Consider the following 25,581-nt stretch of genomic DNA (forward strand, 5'->3'; position numbering starts at 1 on the left):
TTCCGGAGAATGGATGCATAGTTCAAGTTGTGAGGCATTTTTTAATGAGGAGAGTTATTTCCAGGTTAATGATTTGGTGTTTGCAGTTGACACCAGTGGTCGAGCTTATGAAGTGAAGGATGGTTGTCCAGTTGAAAAAGAAAAACTTGTGACAACAGAGACAGACGAGGTGTTAGGTAATGAGGTTTTAGGAAGACGTCCTAAGGGTCCAGTGTACACCTGGAAGTGTAGTTCTATTTGCAGTGTGCGACAGGTTTCCATCAATTTGCTTTGTGATTTTATACGGACATTTAATAAGAAAAGTTTGAAGCAGAAAATGAAGTTGTTGCAAGATTTAGGTCCTTGCAGAGTGAGACAAATGACAGGTTTGCGTGGTCATTCACTGGCTTGTCTTTCCAGGAGAGTATGCCAGAGTGTTTTTCATCATTTCAGGATGCTAGCAGTGCATCATAATAAAGTGAGAAAATTAGTGAGAATGTTGTATTGTGCTAAGAGTCCAGCAATTATGCTTAAACAATTATGTGCTGCTCTTTTGCATGGTTCTGAAATAGATGTCAAGAATATTTGTGAAGAAATTGAGTTTTGTTACTTTGGTAGTAAAGATGAGAATGTTTAAATTGACCCAGAAGTAGAAGGTAATGTTGAAGATAATGTACAGGTTTCTAGTAAAGATAAATTTCAGAAGGAAATTGCCACGTTTCAGATGAAATCAAGTGAGAGGCCTAATTTCACTTGTGTGTGTTGTCGATGCACTTATTATAAGAATCAGACTAAGTTAGTGGATTTATATGCAAAAAGTGAAAGGGAAAATAATAGTGAATGGAAGGATTTCGCTACATACTTGATGGTAGAAAATTGTTTTGATTTGGGATCGGATCAACGTGTGTGTACTTATTGTTGTAACAAATTAAACCAAAACCAGATGCCTGCTAGGGCAGTTCATAATAATCTGGAATTGGTTGAGGTTCCTTCTGAATTGAAGGATTTAAATACTTATGAATCTATTTTGCTTCAAAGTATCCATCCCTTTCAGGCTATTGTAAGAATGGAGCCAAAGACAGGGAAGTTGCCTCCAGCAGATTTACAGAGAGGATTAAAGGGAAGAGTTGTTTATTTGCCTCTAGATTTGAACAAAAACATTAACACAATTGGAGTAGAAAAAGTGGAAGAGGAACCTCTGGTTATCTTGGTTCATGGGGTTCCGACAAAGAATAAGAAAATATGGCAAGATTTAGTGGATGTTAGGAAAGTCAAAAAGGCAACATTGTATTTGAAGAAAAATAATAAGTACTATATAAATGTATATGTTGCAGAAGAGGAAGTAAGTGATGAAGAGGATAGCGATTTGTGTGCTGGCCAAATTGAGAAAGTAGAGGCCTCTAAAAGTGAAGAAATATATGAACATTATAGTGTTCATCCTTTGCATTCCAAGGAAGTCATGGGGAATGCAATTGAGTTGTTTCAAATGAAACAAGCCAAAGGGAGTCCCATTAGTGTTTGGGAGGAAAGTTTGGAAGCTCGGTGTTTCCCACAGCTATTTCCCACAGGTCGAGGAGGAAGATATGATGAGCGACCTCATCAAATTCCTGCGTCTGAATACCGGACTTTACGATTGTATGCAGAAGATCCTAGGTTTCGTCAATGTATTCCCTATTTGTTTCATCTCCTGTTTGAAAGCGATCTGTCTGGACTGTCATATGCAGTGAACCACATCTTAAAAAGTGGTATACAGATGCGAAACATCTCGGCAAGTGACTTTATGCATAAAGTCAATGTCCAAGACAGTATTTTGGATTCTCACCTAATTAATCTCATGGCGTGTCAGTGTGGTACTAATGAGTACTGGTACCGTCGTCATGGCGATTTAAAATGTATGCTGAGGAACTTAGGAACTCCAACATGGTTCCTTACTCTGAGCTGTGCCGAGTATGGCTGGGAAGACTTACTTGAATTTCTACGAGAGGCAAATGGAAATATTGAAAACATTGAATTCAAGACACCTGGAGAACTGTGTTCTTTGGATCCAGTGAATGTATGCAGGTACTTCAATCATAGATTTGAAGCTATGATGTCTTTCATCACAAATAAGAAGAATCCACCTCTTGGAGAGGTGTTGGATTTCTTCTGGAGAAAGGAGTACCAGGCAAGAGGTGCTCCTCATATACATATGTTGTTGTGGATCAAGGATGCACCTAAATTTGGAACAGATCCGGATGACTTAGTGATGAATTTCATAGAACAGTATTCTACGTGTGCTGTTCCAAACGCAACGGAGAAGAAAAGCCTAAGAGAACAAGTTCTACGTTTCCAAAGCCATCGTTGTGGAAAGTACTGTCGTCGTAAATTCAGAAACAAGGACAAGTTCTACACCAAATGTCGTTTCAACTTTCCACGACCGGTGATTTCTAAAGGAAGAGTGAACAGTTTGATGTCTTCGCTGCGACATAATGTGACGAGGAAATCACCCAAAAATACATACAATTTGAAAAGGAACGAAGAGTCCAAGTACATCAACGACTACAACCCAGTGATTTTGTCCATGTGGAATGCTAACATGGATATACAGTTTGTGGCTGACAACTGTATGGCTGTGGCTCGGTATGTGACATCTTACATCACCAAAAAAGAAAAGACAGAATTGAAGGATATGTGGGAGGACATTTCCCATGAAAAGAGCCTCAGCAAGAAGTTGTACAGTTTCAGTCTGAAGATGTTGTCGCATCGAGAAATCGGAGCTTACGAATGTTGTGACCGGTTGTCTTCAGCAAGTCTCTATGCCAAATCCAGGAGTATCGTTTGGGCGAGTCTTGGTCTTGCTGCAACGCGAAATCGAGTTCTAAAACCTGTGCGGGAAATTGAGTATTTGGCGGAAAAGGAACCAAACAGTACCGACATTTTGAAGACCAACATGTTAGATACATATTATCCAAATCGAAGCAGTCACCTTGAGAATGTTTGTCTATATGAGGTTCTACAAAATTATATATTCAAGAGGAACATCAAAGAAGATAATGAGAAAGGAGTGTATGCTGTAATTGGAAGTGAGGGATGTCTGGTCAAGCAAAGAAAATGCCAATTTGTAAACCATCGAAAATTGAGTGGCGAATCTCCAGAAAAAAAGGAGTTTTTCTATTTAGCACTTTTGCAACTTTTCAAGCCTTGGTGTGCAGAAGGGGAACTGCTTGGAGATTTCCTCTGTTATGAAGACTCTTTAACTGCTGCTAAGGAGACCATAGAATGTCCTGCTTTTCCCAAATATCAAGAAATGTTGACTTTGGAAATTGAGCAGGAAGCAACGATTGCAGCCGAGATTGCCAGAGACAGTTCTCAGGACAGTCAGAGTTCTGTTTCATTGAGTCAGGATCCACTAGGAGGACCTATTATCGAAAATGAAGCTGCCACTGCTATGAATGAAGTGGAAAGAGCCATGGCACATGCTCAGGAGGATGCAGTTAACTTAGAAGACTTGGAAAAACAACTCAACGTTGAGCAGAGGAAAATATATGAAGAAGTTATCAAGCAAATTGAGCATGGATTAAGTCATGAGAAGAAAGAGTGCTCATGTACATCGTTGAAGCCTGTCCGACTGTACGTGAGTGGAGAAGCGGGAACTGGAAAAAGTTTCCTCATTAAAGCAATTTCATGTTATTTGCAGGAAAGGACTGAGACATCGTTGTCTTGTGTTGTTACCGCTCCTACTGGATTGGCAGCACATAACATTAAAGGTATTACTTTGCATCGTCTACTGATGCTGCCAGTGGAGCATGACAACAAATTACAATACCACAAGTTATCTGGGGATGCTTGTGAAGTTTCAAGAGTCTTGAGGAAAATGAAACTTCTTATCATTGACGAAGTAAGCATGGTTTCCAATGTCATGCTTGCCTTTGTGCATTTGAGAATGCAAGAAGTTCTTAAAACTGAATATGATGTGTTATTTGGTGGCAAACACATCATTGTTTTTGGAGATCTTCTGCAGCTGACACCAGTAAAAGGACAACCTGTGTTCAAAATACTCACGCATGAAGATACCAGGAAGTGCCTAGGGAGCATTGGCAACGTCAATATATGGTTAAATTTCAATTATGCTGAACTGCATGAAAATATGCGTCAGGCGAAGGATGAAGATTACAAGAATATTCTACAAGATATTAGAATTGGAAAAGTGACCGAGCATGGGAAAGAAGCTATAAATGCACGATTACTGTTAAATTTATATCCCGAACAAGACATTGTGTCTGAGAATATTTTTCAGAAAATTACTGAGAAGAAATCCGGAATATGTTTGATGCCAACTCTTGCAGAATGTGCCATCTTCAACAACAAAATGTTGAATTTAGAAAAGCAAGAGATTGTGAAACTTGAAGCTATTGACAGAATAGAGCATATGGGATCAACAATTATTTTGTCTGAGAATTTGAAATCAAAATTGGATTCATTAGAGAAGACTATATCTAAAACAGCGGGTTTTGAAAAGACTTTGAATGTGTGTTTAAATTGCCGAATCATTTTGAGAAGGAATTTACATGTTGAAAGAGGTCTGGTAAATGGATCAATGGGTAATGTTGTTGATTTTGAGAAATACAGAAGTAGAGATGGTATTGAATTTTTTAAAATTAAATTTGATGGCATTGAGGAAGTACAGCTAATTGGTCGTTGTTCTGCTAGGTTTTTGCTTGTTAAAGATTTATATGTTCGCCCGTAAACAGTTTCCTGTTTGCTTGGCATATGCGGTGACAATCCATAAATCGCAAGGTTTAAGTGTAGATACTGCATTGGTGAATATTGGCAGTTCTGTGTTCAAGGAGGGTATGGCATATGTGGCATTGTCACGAGTTAGAACTTTATCGGGATTGTACCTGATTGACTGTGATGTCACAAACATTTGTGCGGATCTAGATTGTGTTAAGGAATACAATAGGTTAAGAAAAGAGTATGCGCCACATTTGCCTCAATATCCTTTGTTGGAGAAACGTGTGGTAGGCCGGAAACGAAGAAATATCAGTAATAGTAGGGAGGTTGTAGCAAAAAGCCCAAAAGTCGATGAACCGAAAATTGTAAGCAGAAAGAAAGTGGATTCTGTTGAAGATGTTGTCGGTTTTCAATTTGAAAACAGTTCTGGTGTCAACTGCTATGCAAATGTAGTGGTTAATGTTCTCTTTTCACTAGAGACTTTAAAAGAACAGATTGTGTTCAATTCGGAACAAAGTTTATGCTGCTTGTTGAATTCTGTGTTAGAGAAATGTAGCACTGATCGAACAAAAGTAGAAAGTGTGTCTGAAGTTCGTTATCTGTTAGATGAATGTTCAGGTCAAACAGACTTCTCTGAAAATAATCAGCAGGATTGTCAGGAGTTTTTAATGTATATGCTTGATGTATTGCAAGATGAGGGTGTAAATGTAGATCACCTGTTTGGGCTTTCTTATCAATGGCAGCATGACTGCGAGAACTGTATGGTATCAAGTACTACTAGTGTAGACTCAGAAAGATTTATATATTTAACTTTGCCAGACAGTAAATCAGTCTCCTTTAATAAGCTAGTAAATGCAGCGGATCACAACATGGAGTGTAGCCAATGTAAATCTGAAATGATGTCAACATTATTTATACGAAGATATGGCCAGTATGTCATTTTAATGATCCAACGATGTAGGCCTGATGGATCAAAATTGTCAACTTTAATAAAAAAAATTGTTGCTTCTCAGCTGTCAATATCAGGAAGGACTTTTGTAACTGTAGAAATTATCTATCACGATGGTCCTTCAACAACATCAGGACATTACACAGCTTATTTAAAGTCTCGAAACGGCTGGTCATTCTGCAACGATTCTGTTGTAACTTTCAAAAAAAAATTGCCGTTTGACCTTAAAAATTCTTACCTGGTGTTTTTAAAACCAAAATTTTAAGGAAAGAATCTCGGGATTTCCTCTGAGGAATTGCAAAAGGTTCATGAAGTAGAGGGAATGTAAGTCTGCAATGCTATCTAGATTATTGGTCCAAAACTTTTAATTATAATGTCAATTTAAAAATCCAACTATATAAACCTGATGCAAGTAAGTCTGCTTCATAGTAAGCAGTATCAGTGTCATAGGAAAAGGAGAACATGAGTGAGAAAGAAGGGTAAGATATTAGTAGTCCAGGATTGTGAAAGTAATCTTAAATGTTTTCTTTTTGAAAGTTGCGAAAATAGAAAATGACGGGATTTCATTAGAAGAATTACAAGAGTTGAAAAACGCTGCAACATGATTTGGCCAAGTGGAAACATGTGGTAGAATGTGAGAAGTCTTTTATTGTATGTAACATATTTTTCAAAACGATGGAGGTTTTCTTTCAGAAAGTGGCGGGCTGAAAATATTTATAGCACAACAGAGTGGACGCTGTTCATAGGACATCCTTCGACGTTATGGAAAGTAAGTTAATTTTAAGGAGTTTTGAATTCAGATTTCTTAGGTTGTATGGGTTTTTTAAACACAATAATTTTGATTGTGTTTTTTTTTCCCCGCTGTTACATGATGAATACCTTCAAGTCACTGATTTAAGTGAAATTTAATACATTCTGAGAACAGCAAAAATAAACCATTTAACATGTATAATTAATGTTCTACTTTTTGTACTTATGATACACATTTAGAAATGTGAGGTAGATATGGAGAAACTGAGGCTTCTGTAAGTGTCAAAGTTAATGCTTACAGTGCTGCACTTCTGGGTACTGTTTTTTTTGAAAACTGAATAGGCCTCACCTTAAAGAAACCTCTTGAAAGGACACATCTTATTTGCATCCTGAAACAATCATTTAAAATGTTAGACACAATTTTATGATGGCTTTACATCTTTTTTGCGCTGCTATTGCATCACTATTGTGAGACATCAGCCGTGCAAAATATGCACCATGTTCCAAAATAGGCCTCACTTCATCAGCATCAAGATACTGTTTGTTTAAAATATATATCTTTAGGATTGTGTAGGGGACGTAGAGAAGCAGAGGCTTCTGTAAATGTCAAAGTTGTTGAAAAACTGTTTCTTCTTGAACGTTTTCCCTTGTCTTTTCAAATTTTTAAATACATGTTTTAATATTTTTGAAATGTTTCTTCTCTCTTTTACAGATTGAAAGTATGAAAAAATATTTGAAAAAGTTAACAAGAATTATAAGGTAAATGTTTTCTACTCTTTTTACCTGCAATCCACTGCTGATGATGTCACTGACTATGTCATGAATGATGTAATAAGTGGACATGACTTACTTCATTGGTAGGCCTTCACATGTATTAATACATACACTGCTGCACTTCTGCGTACTGTTTCATATGCTGGACTACATCTGCACTATGAGATACCTAAGCAAAGGCAACACAGGTGATGTGATTGTGAAATGAGCAAAAGAAACTTCACGTTTTTCAATTACATTACTTGTGTTTTCTAAGTTTACGAATGACATTGTGCAGATGAACTTTAGGTCTGTCTATGGACACTGAAGAGGTCTGGCCGTTGTTCAAGAGTGAAGTGGACATGTTTTACTTCAATGGTAGGCCTTCACATGTATTATCTCCTCTGTATTCTTCAACAAGCATAAATTTGATATGCAACCCTGAGTAGGCCTCCCCCTAAACAAACTTTTGGAGAGGACACACCTTATCGTCATCCTGAATCAATCATTTAATCTATCACATTTAACATCTATTAGTTCTACTGCTTCATTTCTTTAATCCTTACTTTCCTGCGTTTGCTACTTCCCTCATTCCTTTCTCTATTACTTAATTATTCTACTCCTTCCAGTATTTTTCTCAGTCCCTCTCTTCTCATACTTCTTCATTCTTATTCACTCATTCTGTCTCTATTAATGTTACTGTTTCTGAATGATCTCAAATTTTTTTTTAAAACAAGAACAGTAAGTATAAGGATAGGAAACAGACATTTATGTTACAAGAAAGAGAGCTATAGGAAATAAACAAAAGATACTGTTACTCGCAATCCACTGCTGATGATGTCACTGACCATGTCAAGAATGATGTAATATGTGACATGATCAGAAGTGGATTGCGGGTAACAGTATCTTTTCTTTACTCCCTATAGCTGTCTTTCTTGTAACATAACTGTCTGTTTCCTTCCCTTATACCTACTGTTCTTTTTTTAAAAAAAATTTTTTAGTTTGCTCCTGGTTCGCGTACCGGAGTGCGAACTGGGAGCGAACTAAAAGAAATAGAGGTTGGCAGAGTTTCAAAAATTCTACCAATTTTTTTTATAATGGGGAGGTAGTTCTGAAAAGAACTTTTTTTTTGGTTTTTGTTGTTTTAAATTTTTTTTATTATTTTTCTGAACATTTTTTATATTTTTTTTGTTTTTTCTGAACATTTTGTAATTGTTTTGTTTTTTGGGGGGGAGGGGGGAAACAAAAATGATTCATTGAAAAGGGCTCAACAGGAGCAACGAAAAAAAGAAGAATTTATTTTTTGGGGCGTTTCGGGCAAACATGATTATTGATAGCTTTCACTATAAGAGAAATGCTACTTTCTCGGTAGCATATTAATTGGTTGCACCGCACGCACACTTGCTTTACTTCCCCTATGTCCATTTGAATGTTCGGGACCACCTCCCTCGCCTCTGGTCCCGATACTTCTTGGACGACAGATCTTCTCGCCATTGCTGGGGGATTTTGCTGTTCATCGCGAAGCTGGGCAGCACTATAATTGTTTGGGTGCCACCTACTCATATGCCTGTGCATCGTGTAATTTCCGAAGCTATATTTCTTGTCAGTCCCCCTTGAAAGTCGATCGTCGCAAATGCGGCAAAAAACATATCTGGCATTGACTTTTTTTTGCCCTGCTGGAAATTTAAAAAATTGCCAGATGTAATTTCCTTTTCTGTTGTACCTCCTGGGCTCCTCTGGCAAAAACTCAGGCTCTTCCTCCTCTTCCTCCTCTTCTTGATCTTCCTCTTCTTCAAAGATTGCTTGAGCAGGTGGTCCTTTCTTCCCATGAGGAGGTGGAGGTGGTGGTGGGGGAACACTAGCTGAAGCAACTATTGAGCCATTGTTCAACAATGAAAAAGGGTCTTTCTCTCACCAAGATGAAAGTCAGAGTGAGGAAAGAAGGAGGGGTTTTCATCATTTGGGAAAAGCAAAAGTTCTAAACCAATGAAAAGTGTTAATTTTAGATCACATGACCGAGTATTACATCATTAGGAAACCAAAAGTGAAATGAACCAATGAAAAGTGTTATTACCGAGTCACATGACCTGCTGTGTTTACGTTTCGCGCTTTGCGCCGCTTTCCGGTCCGCTTCCGGGTCCGCTAACTTGGCGCGTCCAATGACGTATTACGCGACAACGCAAAACGTCATGCTAACGTAACAGTTACGCTAAAGGAACGTTTACCGGTTCCCGGACCGAGCCGCGGCTTTAAATTGAGCTAACGGGAAGCAGACCGGTTCGCGGACTGGGAGCGAAACATAAAAAAAATTTAAAAAAAAAAATTGTCTAAAAAACATGTAAAATATATTTTAAGATTTAAAGAAGAATACATTTTACAGCTACAGATATTAGCTTTTAAAAAACCATTGAAATTCAATGAAAAAACCATAGGTTAAAGACCATATATAGTTAGGAATTTGCATTTACAAAACCTTGAAAATTCACTGAAAAAACCATAGGTTATAGACCATATATAGTTAGGGATTAGCATTTACAAAACCTTATTTTATTCGCATAAAACCAATGAAATTCCATATATAGTTAGTTGCACTAACTATATATCGCGCACCCGCAATCCACTGCTGATGATGTCACATAATACATCATTCATGACATGGTCAGTGACATCACTGATGACATCACTGATGACATCTCAAATGACATCACTGATGACATCACTGATGACAACACCCAGTGACTATATGTTTCTGTAAAGTTAAAATATGTCTTACATATTGAAGAATGAGTAGATGTATAAGTGTCTGGATGAAGGATTTAGTAGGTGCATGACTGACGGTATGAGAGAATGATTAAATGTGTCTCACTGAGTGCATGGGTTAGTGACTAAAGTGTCTTAATATGGCAATCATTATATATGTTGTTCTGTAAACTACTGCATGTTCAAATCAGTAGCTATATCAGTAACTATATGGGTTATTGAATGGTTGCCCAAGTATTTGTATGGGAGACTGAGTGTGTGTGTGGGTGGCTGGGAGGTGTGTGACTCTGTGCATAGATGTGTGAGCAGTTGATTCACTAGATGTATGGGTTCAAAAGTGCATGTGGAAACAGCTGTATGGGCAGTTGACTGTCTGCCTGAGTGTGTTGGTGAGTGAATGGATTTCTCAGTGCTACATGTCAAAGTAAGTACATATGTAAAACACAGTACATGTGAGAGTTGACATATATACATAACTGTGCATAAGAGCCAGTGAATGTGTGAGTGGCTGTATGGATCATTGTAAACTTGTATCAGGGATTATATAAGAGAGTGAATATGTGTTAGTATATGTTTGAATAAGTAAGGTGTGTATAACTGTATAGTTGAGGAAATGGAGGAGTGATTGATTCTTTGCATGACTGACTAGGTGTGTGAGTAACTCCATGGATGAGTGACAGTCTGTGAGTGTCTGTTTACACTGATTGTATCTAAGGTTATATTAGAGTCTGAAGAGGTTGATTGTATTATCACATAAATGATATCATCAGTGATGTGATGAGTAATGTCAAATGAGATGTCATCAGTGATGTCATTTGAGATGTCATCAGTGATGTCATCAGTGATGTCATTTGAGATGTCATCAGTGATGTCATCAGTGATGTCACTGACCATGTCATGAATGATGTAATATGTGACATCATCAGCAGTGGATTGCGGGTGCGCGATATATAGTTAGTGCAACTAACTATATATGGAATTTCATTGGTTTTATGCGAATAAAATAAGGTTTTGTAAATGCTAATCCCTAACTATATATGGTCTATAACCTATGGTTTTTTCAGTGAATATATATATATATTCACTGAAAAAAACATAGGTTTCACACCAGTTATAGTTAGCTGGAAATTTTACTGACATAAAACCATTGAAATTCCCACGTTATAGTTAGTTGTACTCACTATAAATTTCCAAACAATGCTCCTTACGACTTCCCTCTGCCCCGAGGGAATTGATGTACACAAGCGGCGGAGCACGCCGGTAATAATTTCTTGAGGTCAAAAAGCACTTCAATACACTCTCAGTAAGTATCCACGAGTCAGCTCATAATCCAAGGGTGTTTATTCCAAAAGAAACAACATGTTTTGGCTTACCAAAAGCCTTGCTCACGTCAATTGGAATAGTGCTCACAACTGTGTTAATAAAGCATTAGGCCATCAAACAGTCACATGTGAATTGTAAACATGAAAAGAGGACTGAAAATTCATGGAGTTCAGACTGAATACGAGCCGCCATGTTGGAACAGGCAAAGATGCACTCATTACAATAAAACAGAATCCGTCTATTGCTGTACATATCCACTCATTTACAAGTTTAAGCTCGGACATATGATATTTTGTATATATACTTGTCATGGTACGAAACTAGCACATATTATGTAAAAGGCACAATTAAGCGCAATTCATTATGTGTCGAAGAGGCACTTCATATCTGTCCAGTAACGTCTGTACTGCTGACGTACAGAAAATTCAGGCTTACAAAATATACAGCCAATTTGATAATGTCTACACTCATGGTTAATTACTAAAATGTTGTCAAAAGTTCATTGCGCGCAAATTAATAGCATAAACCATGAGTGTGGATGAATCTCTGTCAGTGATATCATCTTAATGAAATAAATAACATGTTAAATTTATACCAAATCTCAACTGGACAAAGGCACGGATGTACAAGCCTAGAGTACCTTTTTGTATACTTGTGTCAGTCAATGAATAACCAGTTACTATGTTAAATACACACAGTCTGTATTTCAAGTCCATGTTTGACACAACACTGGCGTCATAACAACTATTGCCAAATGTTCATCATAAAAACGCTGTGCTCAGTGAAGAAGAATAGACTATAATGGCCCGTGCTCAAAACATATGGTGAATGGACCAAATCATTCTCCCTGTTGAGAAAAGAAAACAATAACTGTAACCAGCATAAAATGCATTAAAAATTCAACAATTCTCATACATACGCTGTACATGGAGGAATCTTGCAATAGAAAAAGAAGAGCATAAGTATATATTGACATTTAGCGCATTGGTAATGACTCGACAGTATGTATACTGTTACTAGAATCATAAAGCTAGTCAAGAGGCGGCTGTTGTAATACAAATGACACTTGTATAGATTCTATAAGGAGGTTCTAAGTATAGTTACCAGAGATAGAACCAGACTATTCCCTAAGGGGAACTGCAAGTTCTTCATCCTGGTTTAACCCCCCAGGTTCTTTGGACTGAAACTCAACTATGTATTTAGACTCTCTTTGTCTTAGTTTTAAAACTCTGTTGCCCCCTCTGGGATTTCTCAGGATTTGTTCTAAAATGAAGAATTTCACCTTAGAGGTATCAGAAAAGTGTTTGTCCCTATAGTTTCGCGCAACTGGGTTTTTCTAATCGTTGTTTTTTATGGCCCTTAGATGTTTTTTTGCTGGACATGATGTACTGCCTATATACCACAGTTTTCAAGGGCACACAATGACATAAATAACGTGCGTGGTACTGCAGGTAAGAAATTGTTGTATCTCCTTGCGGTTACCATTGTCACTAGTTTCTTTAGTAAAGACGCTGTTTTTGCAAGCTTTGCAATGGCCGCAAGGGAAAAATCCCTTGAGGCCATGTTCAGAGCCTACTGAGTAGGTAGTTACATCACTGTGGACCAAAAGGTCCCTAAGGCTTTTGCCTTTTCTATAGGTAACACTAGGTCTGTTCGGCAACTCATCTCCTATGATGTTATCACATTTTAAGATATTCCAATTTTTTGACACAATCTTCTTTATGTTATGAGACTCAGCATTTAATGTGAGAATCAAACGTGTGTCATTGGCTTCTACTTCATCACTGTTCAGTTTCTTTTCCACAAGAGTGTCAGATCTAGATATAGTATCTGCACGTTCTTTGGCTTTGCGGAGGACCCAGCCAGGGTATCCCCTGGCTGAGAACCTGGCAAGCATGTTATTAGCCTTTTCAATTTAAGTTTTGTCAGTATTGCAGTTTCTTCTGGCCCTCAGCAGCTCCCCATATGGTATGCTCCACTTGAGAGTCTCTGGGTGGCTACTGAAGGCATGAAGATTACTATTTCTGGCAGTGCTGTTCCTAAAAAGAGCTGTCTGTATCTTTTTGCCGGTAATAGTGATTTTGACATCAAGATATTCAGCTGTCTGGTTGCTGATGTGACTCGTCAGCACTATGTTTTTGTCATTATCATTGAGAGAGTTGATGAACCTGGCAGCTTCCTGTTCATCTCCGTCCCAGATAACAAAGAGATCGTCAATGTATCTCCACCATGTTAAACCTGTTGAAGGTGTTGGGCATAAACGGGGTCGGTACTGATGTTATGCTCCCAGTTTCCCATGAAAAGATTTGCGAAACTGGGAGCAAAGCTGGAACCCATCGCAGTACCGACCACCTGTTTGTAAAGGACCCATTAAATAAGAAGATGTTATTAGAGAGGATGTATTTCATCAAGCTCAACAGCATCTTGCTATGCTCTCTATATCTGAGTGGACGTGCTCCTAGAAAATGACTACACGCATCTAAGCCATCCTTGTGATCAATTATGGTATACAAATATTGTACGTCCAAAGTAATCATCAAGTACCCTTCCTGCCATGTGACCTCCTGGATTTTATTGAGAAAGTCTTTAGTGTCTCGTATATGGCTGGGTAGGGCAGCCACCCATTCACGAAGGTAATGATCAACGTATTTTGAGACATGATCCGCTATACTCCCTCTGGATGACTTAATCGGCCTGCCAGGGTGATTCAGGGGGTCCTTATGTGGTTTAGGGAGCAAGTACAGTACAGGAAGGATGGGGTAATCATTTTTGAGATAGTTGTACTCTTCCCATTCCAGGATACCTTTATCTTTCCACATAGTCAATTCATCCCAAAGTTTGATGATGCTTTCGTTATACATTTCTTGGGACACTGGAAGGTAGAATTTCTCATCTTTTAGTTGTCTCAGAGCTTCATTGATGTGAAGTTCTCCTTCTAAAATGACCACATTTCCACCCTTGTCAGCAGGACATATAACAATGTTGTCGTCCTCCATAAGGGATTTAAGTGCCTCCCTTTGACTAAAGGTCATATTGTTATTCGTGTGTTGTAACCTGTTCTTCTTGAGTTTGTAAGTGCACAATGCCTTAGCCACACTATCCTGAAATGTGTCGAGTGAGTCATGAGACAGAGGAGGGAGAAAAGTTGATTTAGGTTTGAAACCAGAGTTGGCACTGTTATCAATAGTAAATTCAGCTTCTTGGAGAATTTGTGTGTCACGGGGTACTTGCTCCACTTGCATCGTGGAATGCGGAGTAACCAAGGTGTCGTGATCTGAAGTGCCTTGTTCTAACAAAACCATTTTAATAATAGTATTGGTGTCATTAATGGTAATGTTGTCTGATTGCCCAGTGCAAATGTTCTCACTTTTTCTGGTCCACCCTAACCTTTTCAGTTTATGCCATTTTCTGAGTTTCAGTTTGCGTGTAAATTTAAATAAGTCAATACGAGACTTAGCATAATTAAAAGGCATCGATGGACAAAAGGATAATCCCAAGCATAATATCAATTTCTCAGTGTCATTAATCACCTTTTTGGACAAATTAATTGTCCAAAAATGAATTTCAATCTTACTTAGTGACCTCTTCTGGTCCGAGTTCTGCTGTTCCCCTTTGCACCTCTTGTCTTGCCTTTTGATCCATCTTTGTTGTAGCCTTTTTCCTCGGTTGTTACGTTTCCCCGTCCTCGGCCGCGGCACCGGCCTCTTTGGCCCCTTGTTGGAAGTGCCGGAGTTTCCTTCACAGTCCGTCTGCTCCGGCGCAGATGACTGTACTCCTCTAACAAATTCACCTGCCGAGTTGGTTTTGCAATGTTGGTAACTCCATCCATTGAAATATCAGATTCAGTTTGGCTGGTTAAAGAGGGGGTTGCTCCCGGATGGTTTTTGTCATGCGGAAAATACCAGTAGTTGAATCACCACCTGTTGTACTCTCAATAAGCATATGTAATACTAAAGAGGGAGTAGTCTGGCGGGTTGTTTGTTCTTCTTCTTGTCCTCCCATAGCCGTAGCAGTCACAGTCAGTCAGCCATAGCATTAGATGTATATAGGTGGTCATATTTGCGGCTGAAGTTTAGAATCCTGCCACTTTCGTAATTGTTGTAGTCGCGATCAAGTTTCCTTTCTTTACGCGCTTTTATATCCTCTTCGTATTTTTCAAACGGTCTTTCATGCTATTGATTAGTTTGTCAGTAGATTCGCCCTCAGAGATACTCTTTATATCATCCATCAATTCTTGAATTTGTTTAAGAATTGTGTTTCTATCGATCCAAGCATACTTGACTAGTATTTCTAGCATTATCCTTGAGCTTAGGGCAGAATTTTCCGACCATTCAGTAAGCATTTCAGGGTTAGATATATCATACTTAGGCGTGGTAAATATCCTTAACCCTCTAGGTACCATGTTTTGATCGATATAGTTCTGGAGTGAGATGGCTTCCCACCATTTGGAGATCTCACCTCTTTTGAGTTTTTCAAGTTTATTTATTTTTTCATTAATGGATTGCGGAGTAGTGTTTGCACTGACATTTTCATTGGGTGATTTCTTTTTTCTAGTGAACAACACCTGCGCTGCCGCTCTTCTTTCATTTTCTTCCTCCAAGTGCTTGGAGCACCCTTGGCACGGTCTTATTTGGCTGGAAAAGTGGATACCGACCCTTGTGTCATACAAGTTCTTCCTGCCGTAGTGATGTGCGTGTCCTTAATTTTCGGACAGATGGTTTTACTGAATATCAAGAAAACCAACAGACGAGTCTCAATACGTCTCGTAATTGTTGCAGATTTAAAGCAAAAGACACGTATAGTGGCGAAGTCACTCCTCGGTGTTGCCCGTCACTGTAATCGTAACTAGATAGCGAGGGGATATTGAGGTAGTATCAGTGCGAAAACAATGTGGTCAGGATGCCGCTTCCCCGGGGAGTATAAGGAGCACTGTGTAACCGAGCCCCTCCCTCAACCCGTAAGGGCCGACATATACAACCCTGTTATCCCGGCTCACCTCGTTTCTACAAATAAAGCCTCGCCAGTCAGTAGTTCGCGATAGTGCACAAAGTATGGCCGGACAAGTGGAAGTCTCAAATCAATATTTCCAAACAATGCTCCTTCCGACTTCCTGCTGCCCCGAGGGAACTGGCGTACACAACCGACGGAGCACGCCAGTAATAATTTCTTGAGGTCAAAAAGCAATTCAATACGCTCTGAGTAAGTATCCACGAGTCAGCTCATAATCCAAGGGTGTTTATACCAAAAGAAACAACATGTTTCGGCTTACCAAAAGCCTTGCTCACGTCAATTGGAATAGTGCTCACAACTGTGTTAATAAAGCATTCCGCCATCAAACAGTCACATGTGAATTGTAAACATGAAAAGAGGACTTCAGCATCATCAACAGAACTTAGCTCTGCAGCTGAAAGTGACCCCGATAGTGATATAACAGGGGCACAACAGTTGGGGTTTACAAGGTTTTCCTTGGCACAAGAGGTGAGCGTGTTGTGCCAAGATCGCCGGGACACCCTAAGACCACGGATTCAAACACATGGCAAAGTAAACAACAAAGGGCAAACCGCAAGCGCAACCAAAGGCGCAAATGCCACGACAGAAAAACCAAACAGCGACAAGAAACTGCGAAAGGGACGGTGGAACAAACAAATCCGTGCCCAGCTAAACAATCCCAGCCCTGCTCAATAATCAATTCAACGTACATCAAACTCACAAAAATGATCTGACAGTCCTAGGCTTAGGGCTGTCATATTGCCCACCCTGTGACTTTAATTATGCGGATACCAGGATGGATGCATATAGGTTTGTGAGGAAACTCAAGCTGAGTAAATTCTTCTTGTGCAACCCAATAGGAAGATTTGGATAGAACAACCGAGTAGTCCATCGTTACTGCTGGCAGGAGATCGCACAACTTTTGATGATATTTGGGCATTACAAAAAGAGTCCGACATATCAACAAATTTGTCAACAACAGCCTCGGGGGAGGATATGGGAATTTGCAGAATTCCATTTAGACCAAGATCTGTTTTTCAACCGGTGATGACCCATGACAACTTAGATGTGTATCAGGAATTAATCACTAAGCATCTAAAGAAACTGTATATTGCCACAAATAAAAAACACACAACAATTAACAATAAAAATCAAAATTATAACAATTTGATCAAGAAACTGGATGCCAATAAAAACATCATTGTACAACAAGCCGACAAGGGCGACCCCAAGACCACACTCAAAGGCACCCTCATCTACAGGCCACCGGGAGCCCGCACACAATTCAGCGAAGACATCACTGACTTCATCAGCCCACACGCCCTCGCCTCCAAGGACTATATTCTACTGGGAGACCTCAACTTCCACCTGGAAAAGAAAAACAACAGCAACACCACCACCCTTCTGGATAACCTGGCCAACCTAGGACTCGAACAACTTGTTGACACCCCACCCCCTATGTCGGGCACATGCTCGACCCAATCTTCACCACCAGCAAGCACATCTCCTTCAACCGCACCACAGCTCTCCACTGGTCGGACCACAGCTGCGTTCACTTCAACTACAAAAAGACCACGACCCACAACCTCCCACAACCAATCCCCCGAAGAAACTGGAACAAAATTACCACCAACCAGCTCTTCACGTCGCTTCACCAAAACCCTCCTGCCAAATCATCGGACCCAAACCAAGCAGCCACCAACCTCACACAATGGATCACCCACAGCGCCAATGAACTAGCACCCTTGAAATACCATCAAATCAAACAAGGTAGCAAAAAATCCCCCTGAATCAACGATGACCTTAAGAAATCAAAGAAGTCATGTCGCACCCTCGAGAAAGCCTGGGGAAAAAACCCAACCACTGACAACCTGACCACCTTCAAGAACGCCACCCGCAAACACCACCAACTGATCCGATCCACCAAGAAATCAGCACTCAAGGATCGACTTGACAACAACGCCCACAACAGCAAGGAACTATTCAACATCGTCAAAGAATTTACCAACCCCACCGCCGGCACCAACGACATCACTCCCTCACAAGACCTCTGCGACTCCCTAGCTTCATTTTTCCACAACAAAATCGCAGACATACATAACAGCTTTGAAGACCAGTCCGGGGACCAGTTCATCCCACCCACCTCCGAACCTAATCCCCCTCTAACAACATTTGCACCTGGAACCCAATCACCACTGAAGACACCATCTGCCTGATGAACTCCATCCACTCAGGATCGCCAACCGACCCATGTCCCCACCACATTTTCAACAAAGCAGACTCCATTACCGCACCCCATCTCCGAGACGTCATCAACTGCTCCCTCAACTCCGCTACCTTCCCGGAAAGCTGGAACCATGCCGAACTCAGCGCCCTCTTGAAAAAACCTACAGCAGACCCCAATGAACTTAAGAACTACCGCCCCATCTCACTCCTCCCATTTCCTGCCAAAGTCATTGAGAAAGCTCGAATCCAACAAATCCCTCGACCCCTCACAGTCCGGCTTCCGAGCCAAACACAGCACCGAAACCGCCCTCATCGCAGCAACAGATGACATTCGAACACTACTGAACAATGGAGAAACAGTTGCCCTCACATACTTGACCTCTCCGCAGCCTTCGACACAGTCTGTCATAGCACCCTCATACAAAGCGTCAGCAACGTCGGAATACAAGGAAAAGCATTGGACTGGATCATCTCGTTCCTCGCCGGAAGAACCCAGAGAGTCCGCCCCCCCCCCCCCTTTCAGATCGGAGACCACTGAAGTCATCTGCGGCGTGCCACAAGGATCTTCACTTAGTCCCACCCTCTTCAATGTATACATGAGTTCCCTCGCATCCATCGCGCGCCAACACAACCTCAACATCATCTCCTACGCAGACGACACCCGGCTGATACTCTCCCTCACCAAAGACCCAAACACCGCCAAAACCAACTTACACGAAGGAATGAAAGATGTAGCCGAGTGGATGAAGAACAGCCGCTTAAAACTGAACTCGGGCAAAACGGAAGTCCTCATCTTAGGCTCTTCCCCCTCTGCTTGGGACGACTCATGGTGGCCACCGGCCCTGGGAACAGCACCCATACTAACGGACCACACACGTAACCTGGGCTTCAATCCTGGACTCCTCCCTCTCGATGACCAGACAAGTCAACGCCGTCTCATCATCATGCTTCAACATCCTACGCATGCTCAAAAAATATTCAGTTGGATCCCCACCGAATCAAGAAAAACGGTCACCCACGCACTGGTCACAAGCCGACTGGACTACGGTAACACCCTTTATGCCGGAACAACAGCCAAACTACAGAAAAAACTCCAACGCATCCAAAACGCCTCAGCCAGACTCATACTAGACATCCCCCACCAAGCTCACATTTCCGGTCACCTGAAAGACCTCCACTGGCTCCCCGTCAACAAGAGAATAACGTTCCGACTCCTCACCCACGCACACAAAGCCCTCTACGACCTAGGACCCGAATGTCTCAACACGCGCCTGTCCTTTTACACCCCCACCCGCCAACTACGATCGTCCAATCAAGCCCTTGCCGCAATCCCGCGCATCCATAGATCCACCATGGGGGGAAGATCCTTCTCCTACTTAGCGGCCAAAACCTGGAATTCTCTCCCCACCCACCTCCGCCTTACACAGAACCACCTCTCCTTCAGAAAGCAACTAAAAACCTGGATTTTCGATAAGTAAAGCACCCCCCCCCTCAAGCGCCTTGAGGCCCTCTGGGTGAGTAGTGCGCTATACAAATTTTTGAACTTGAACTATGGCCACGCCAAATGTACATAAGCCAAGCCGAATGACAACTGCAGGATCCCTTATGTTATAGAAAGAGCAATTTCTCGGTAATAAGATCAGCATGGCAGGACCAAAGTTCGAAGCTAAAGGCATGGAGAAGTGGCAATCTCATATCAAATGAGGAATTTCAGTTTTTAAAGAAAGAACATCCAGTAGTGCCTACTTTTTACCTGATACCCAAAATTCATAAGAACGTTGAGACACCACCAGGTCATCCAATTATCTCTACGATCAATAGCTCCACGGAGAATATCTCAAAATACATAGACTATTTCTTGGAGGACTGGGCCAAAAATTGTGTTCTTATGTACAGGACACTACTGATTTTATTTGCAAATTGAAAATGTTTGGGATTCTGATTGTCTTCTAATAACATTGGATGTGTCCTCTTTATATACCTTTATAAAACATATTGATGGGGTAAAAGCAGTTCAGCATTATTTAAGCAAACGGGCAATGAATTTCTCGGCCCATAATAGAATGCTGATTTCTATGATACATATCTGCTTAGAACAAAACTGCTTCATGTTTAATAATCAAGTGTACCAGCAGATCAGGGGAGTGGCCATGTGGGCCTGTTTTTCCCCCAGTTTCGCATGTTTGCACATGGGACTGCTGGAGGAACAGGTCCTCATGGGTCAACACAAAGCCACCATGCAAAATCATGTACCCCTATACCTTAGATATATAAATGACCAGTTTATGGTTTGGCGGGGAGCCAGGGAAGAAGCACAACGTTTTGTGGAGGAGTTGAATAAAAACAGCTTACATTTACAATTCACTGCCACAATAGATGTTAAATGTGTCTGCTTCCTGTACACTGAAGTATATGTGGAGAGCACAGGGTTGGCCACTAAGATGCATAGGAAGCCCACTGTGGGCAACACAATATTGCATGCGGATAGTCAATATCCGCATCACCTAATAAGTAGCATTCCCTTTGGGGAGATGCTACGCATTAGGCGAATATGCAGCTCAGATCAAGAATGTCACAAGGCCCAAGAAGAAAGCGGAATAAGATTCCTGGCTAGGGGATACTCGGAGGAGGTCCCCAAAAAAGCGATAACTCGGTCTCGAGCGATATCGAGAGATCAAGCATTAACCCCAAAATTCAAAGAGACAATAAATGTGGGGGATAAGACCAGGATTGAGCCTACAGTCATATTGACTTTTAACAGACAGCATAATGACATAAGGAAGATTTTCTATAGAAACTGGAATCTGGTGGCAGGGGATCCTGTCATTGGTGGGTTAGTTCCAAGGAAACCAGATCTAACCTTCAGAAAGTCCCCGTCAATGGCGAGCAAATTAGTGAGCAACTGTCCTGAGATCGCAGTACCAAGTACATGGATGGCACTGAGGAAGGGATTTAAGAAATGTTCAAGTTGCAAAGCGTGTAGATAAGGTTGCAACAAAACCCACTTCTCAGTCCCATTCAAAGAAACACTGGTACTTATTAAAAAGAGACTCACATGCAAGACAGACTATGCGGTATATGTGCTGCAGTGTCTGTGTGGGTTGTGGTATGTAGGGAGTACCCAGCTGCCCACCCACAAATGGATACTGAAGCACATTAGGGCAGTTATAGGGAAAGACCAAGCTTACCCAGTTGCCCGTCATTTTGAGAGCACGCATGAGAGTGATCCCAAATACTTACAGTACTTATTAATTGAGACTGTGCTCCAATTAAAACATGGAGGGAACCGAGAAGCACAGCTACGACTCCTGGAAACAAGATATATTCTTGAATTAGACAGTAAGACCCCGGCAGGTCTTAATGCAACTGAAGACCTGTACACATACCTGTAGTTCCAGGATAAGTGGCCACGAACAGGAGACAAGACTGTAGGAATAGGAACAACTAGAAAATGGAGGAATGAAATAACAAGATAGATTTGTGGGTTCTGTTATATAAGAGGAAGGGTAAACAACATATGAAGCGCACACACAGGCGAACTCCTCACACCCAAGTAGCTTTTAAGAAATAGTTCTTAGAATTGCACAAGTTTCACTTTAATGCGAATTTTGCACACAATACAGCACTTTAAATTTTTGCATATGCGGGATCGAAATACAGTCCATAAAATTGATATAATCAAGTTGCTCATTTCAGTATAACAACCCACTTGGGTAATATGTTTTTATGTCACTGACCATGTCATGAATGATGTAATATGTGACATCATCAGCAGTGGATTGCGGGTGCGCGATATATAGTTAGTGCAACTAACTATATATGGAATTTCAATGGTTTTGTGTGAGTAAAATAAGGTTTTGTAAATGCGAATTCCTAACTATATATGGTCTATAACCTATGGTTTTTTCAGTGAATATATATATATATATATATATATATATATATATATATATTCACTGAAAAAAACATAGCTTTCAGGCCTTATATAGTTAGGAATTAGCTTAAAAAAATCTTTGAAATTCAATCAAATTTAGGAGTGTTATAGTTTGCTGGACATTTCACTCATACAAAACCATTGAAATTGCTCCTATATAGTTAGTTGGACTAACTATATTTCGCGTACCCGCAATGCACTGCTGATGATGTCACATATTAGATCATTCATGACATGGTCAGTGACATCACTGATGACATCTCAAATGACATCACTGATGACATCATCCAGTGAAACTGGTTTGCTTCTTTATTTAAATATGCATTATATAAATAGCAATTTGCATTGAAGAATGAGTGGATATATATAAATAAATATTTGGATGGAGGATTTAGTAGCAGTGTAATTGACTGTTTACTTGACCAATATATAGTGTCTCACTAAATATAGTGGATAGGGACTAAACTGTGCGAATATCTGTATCACTTTGTCAGTTGTTGTGTAAACTGGTTCTCCAGTTGCTTACTAGCTATGTGAAAGTCTATATTAGGTATTGATTAGATAACTGAGAATTTGTATGGGGCAGTGAAAGTGTGTGTGGTTCGTTGGGGGGCGCGCAAGTTATAGTCAGTCCAACTAACTATAACGTGGGAATTTCAATGGTTTTATATCAGTAAAATTTCCAGCTAACTAAAACTGGTGTGAAACCTATGGTTTTTTCGGTGAATTTAATAGGTTTTTTAAATGCTAATTCCTAACTATAACTAGTGTGAAACCTATGTTTTTTTCAGTGAATTTCATAGGTTTTTTAAATGCTAATTCCTAACTATATATAAGGCCCCAAACCTATGTTTTTTTCAGTAAATTTCAAAATTGTGTTAATAGAAAAATGTCTATAGCTATGAAATGTAATATTTTTGAAAAGGAATGAATCCTATATTATATTTGTATTTAAAACTATTTTTTAATGTATATATTTAAAAAAAAAAAAAATTGCCCTGGAGCGCTCCCGGGGCGTGCCCAGGTGAGCGCCCCGGAAAGCGTAGTTTTTTTAAGCGCCCCAGGGCACACTCCGGAGAGCGTCCCGTTAGTGCTATTGCTGCGAACGAAAACAACATTGTGACGCATCGCGTAGCCGCGTCCACGTGATACGCACAGCGTAAGCGCACCCGGAAGCACTTGAGCGAATACAATCGCGCTGCTTAAACATCCGACCCGCTTACGCGACGCGCCCCGGGGCGCGTCCCGTAAGCGCGTCGGGTCATGTGACCTGAAAATAACACTTTTAATTGGTGCAGAACAGTTTTGGTTTCATAATGATGAAATCCCTAGTCTTGTGACCTGAAAATAACACTTCTCATTGGTTCAGGACATTTTTTTTTCCAAATGATGAAAGACCCCACCTTTTTTCCTTATTCTGACTTTGTCCTTTGACTGAGGAAGTCCTGTTTTGAAATCTTTTAGGTATATTTTGTACTTTGAAATGGCTACAGTTGCAGCATCAGCTAGAGCATCTGCACCACCACGAACACCACCACCACTAAGAGGACCACCACAACATCACATTGGTGGTCAAGAAGAAGAGGAGGAGGAGGAAGAGGAGGAGGGGACGAGGAGGAGGTGGCTGGAAGAACACAATACCCCATACCAACCCAAGCCACACATTGTATGGGAGTTTTTTTCCATCCCTGAGGGAAAAAAGAAAGTGAATGCGGCAAAGGTGACTTGCCTTATCTGTGACACAGAACTCTCAAGGGGTAACCCAAATAAAAAATATTCATTTGGGAACAATACCATGATAAGGCACATGCAGCGCAAGCACCCTAACAACTATGCTGCCGCAGAAATGAAAGAACTGGCCAGCAACCCTCCCCAATCTACACCCAGCACCTCCAAACAAAAACAACCCACTCCATCGGGACCAGAGACAAGGGAGACAATCCGTTGCATTCAACCACGATTTGGAGAATTTAGGGTCACCTGTATTTTTCGTGGTAAGACCATCTCCTATGGTGAGCAGAGCCTAAAGCTCATCCTCCTTGCTTGTGACAACCACAATTACCAAAAAAACCCTAATTTTTTCCTGATTTTTTTTTGCTCCTGTTGAGCCATTTTCAATTCCCTGTTTTTTGTTTCTCCCCATAAAAATAACCAAAAAAAATACAAAATAGTTCATAAAAGCCAAAGAAGTACAAAATGTTCAAAAAACATTAAAACAAATATAAAACAACAAAAAGAAGAAAAAAAACAGTTCTTTTTAGAACTACCTCCAATTTCTAAAAAAAGGCTAAATTTTTGTTAAAACTCTATCATTCATTTTTCCCCATGGCACGCTCCCCGGTCCGCTACCCGGTGCGCGTACCGGACGCTCCCCCCGCGCAAATCAAAAAAAAAAAATGTCACCCGTGTGGCCCTTTTATAGCCCCCACATCAAACCTAGGGGGTCAAGGGGGGTCTACTCTGCCCCCTTATGGTCATTTCCCCCTTTGTTTTTCCCACCTCTTGTGTCTCGATCCTACCTAGACACAAGATGGCGGCCGCTCCGGACTGTTTTGAATGTTTACAGACAACCGAGAGCCAATCAGCTTTCCGTGCGCACCACGCGTGGCGCGCCCAGAGCGCTCCCCGGAGCGCGTACCGGGGCGCTGCCATAGATATATATGTTTTTTGAAACCTAAATTACTCAAAAATCACTGGAGCACATATCTTGAGACATAGCAAAGGCACATCGGGCTACCAGTCCCTACAATTTTGCCAAGTTTGGTGGAAATCCATTCAGCCGTTCGGGCTAAAAGTGAGGTTGACCCCCCTATGGAAATGAACATGGGGAAAACACATTTTGGGACCCCCCTTTTATCTCGGCCCCCGCTTGACGAATACCCCCAAAACTTTCTAGGAAGGACCAGAGCTCCGCAAGGCAAATTTGAGGAAATTTTCAGGCAGATTCGTCAACCAGAGCCAAAGGTATTCACAATAGAATTTTGAGATTTTGCATTAAAAAAATCCTAACTATAATTACCTACTGCCAACCGCCAGTAGGTAATATATATATATATATATATATGTATGTATGTGTATATATATATCTATTCACTGAAAAAAACATAGGTTTCACCCATGTTATAGTTAGCTGGACATTTCTCTCATAAAAAACCATTTAAATTCCTCTGTTATAGTTAGTTCATTTAACTATAACTCGCGCACC

The sequence above is a fragment of the Lissotriton vulgaris genome, chromosome 6 (assembly GCF_964263255.1).
Source record: "Lissotriton vulgaris chromosome 6, aLisVul1.2, whole genome shotgun sequence".
In the NCBI taxonomy this organism is placed as follows: Eukaryota; Metazoa; Chordata; class Amphibia; order Caudata; family Salamandridae; genus Lissotriton; species Lissotriton vulgaris.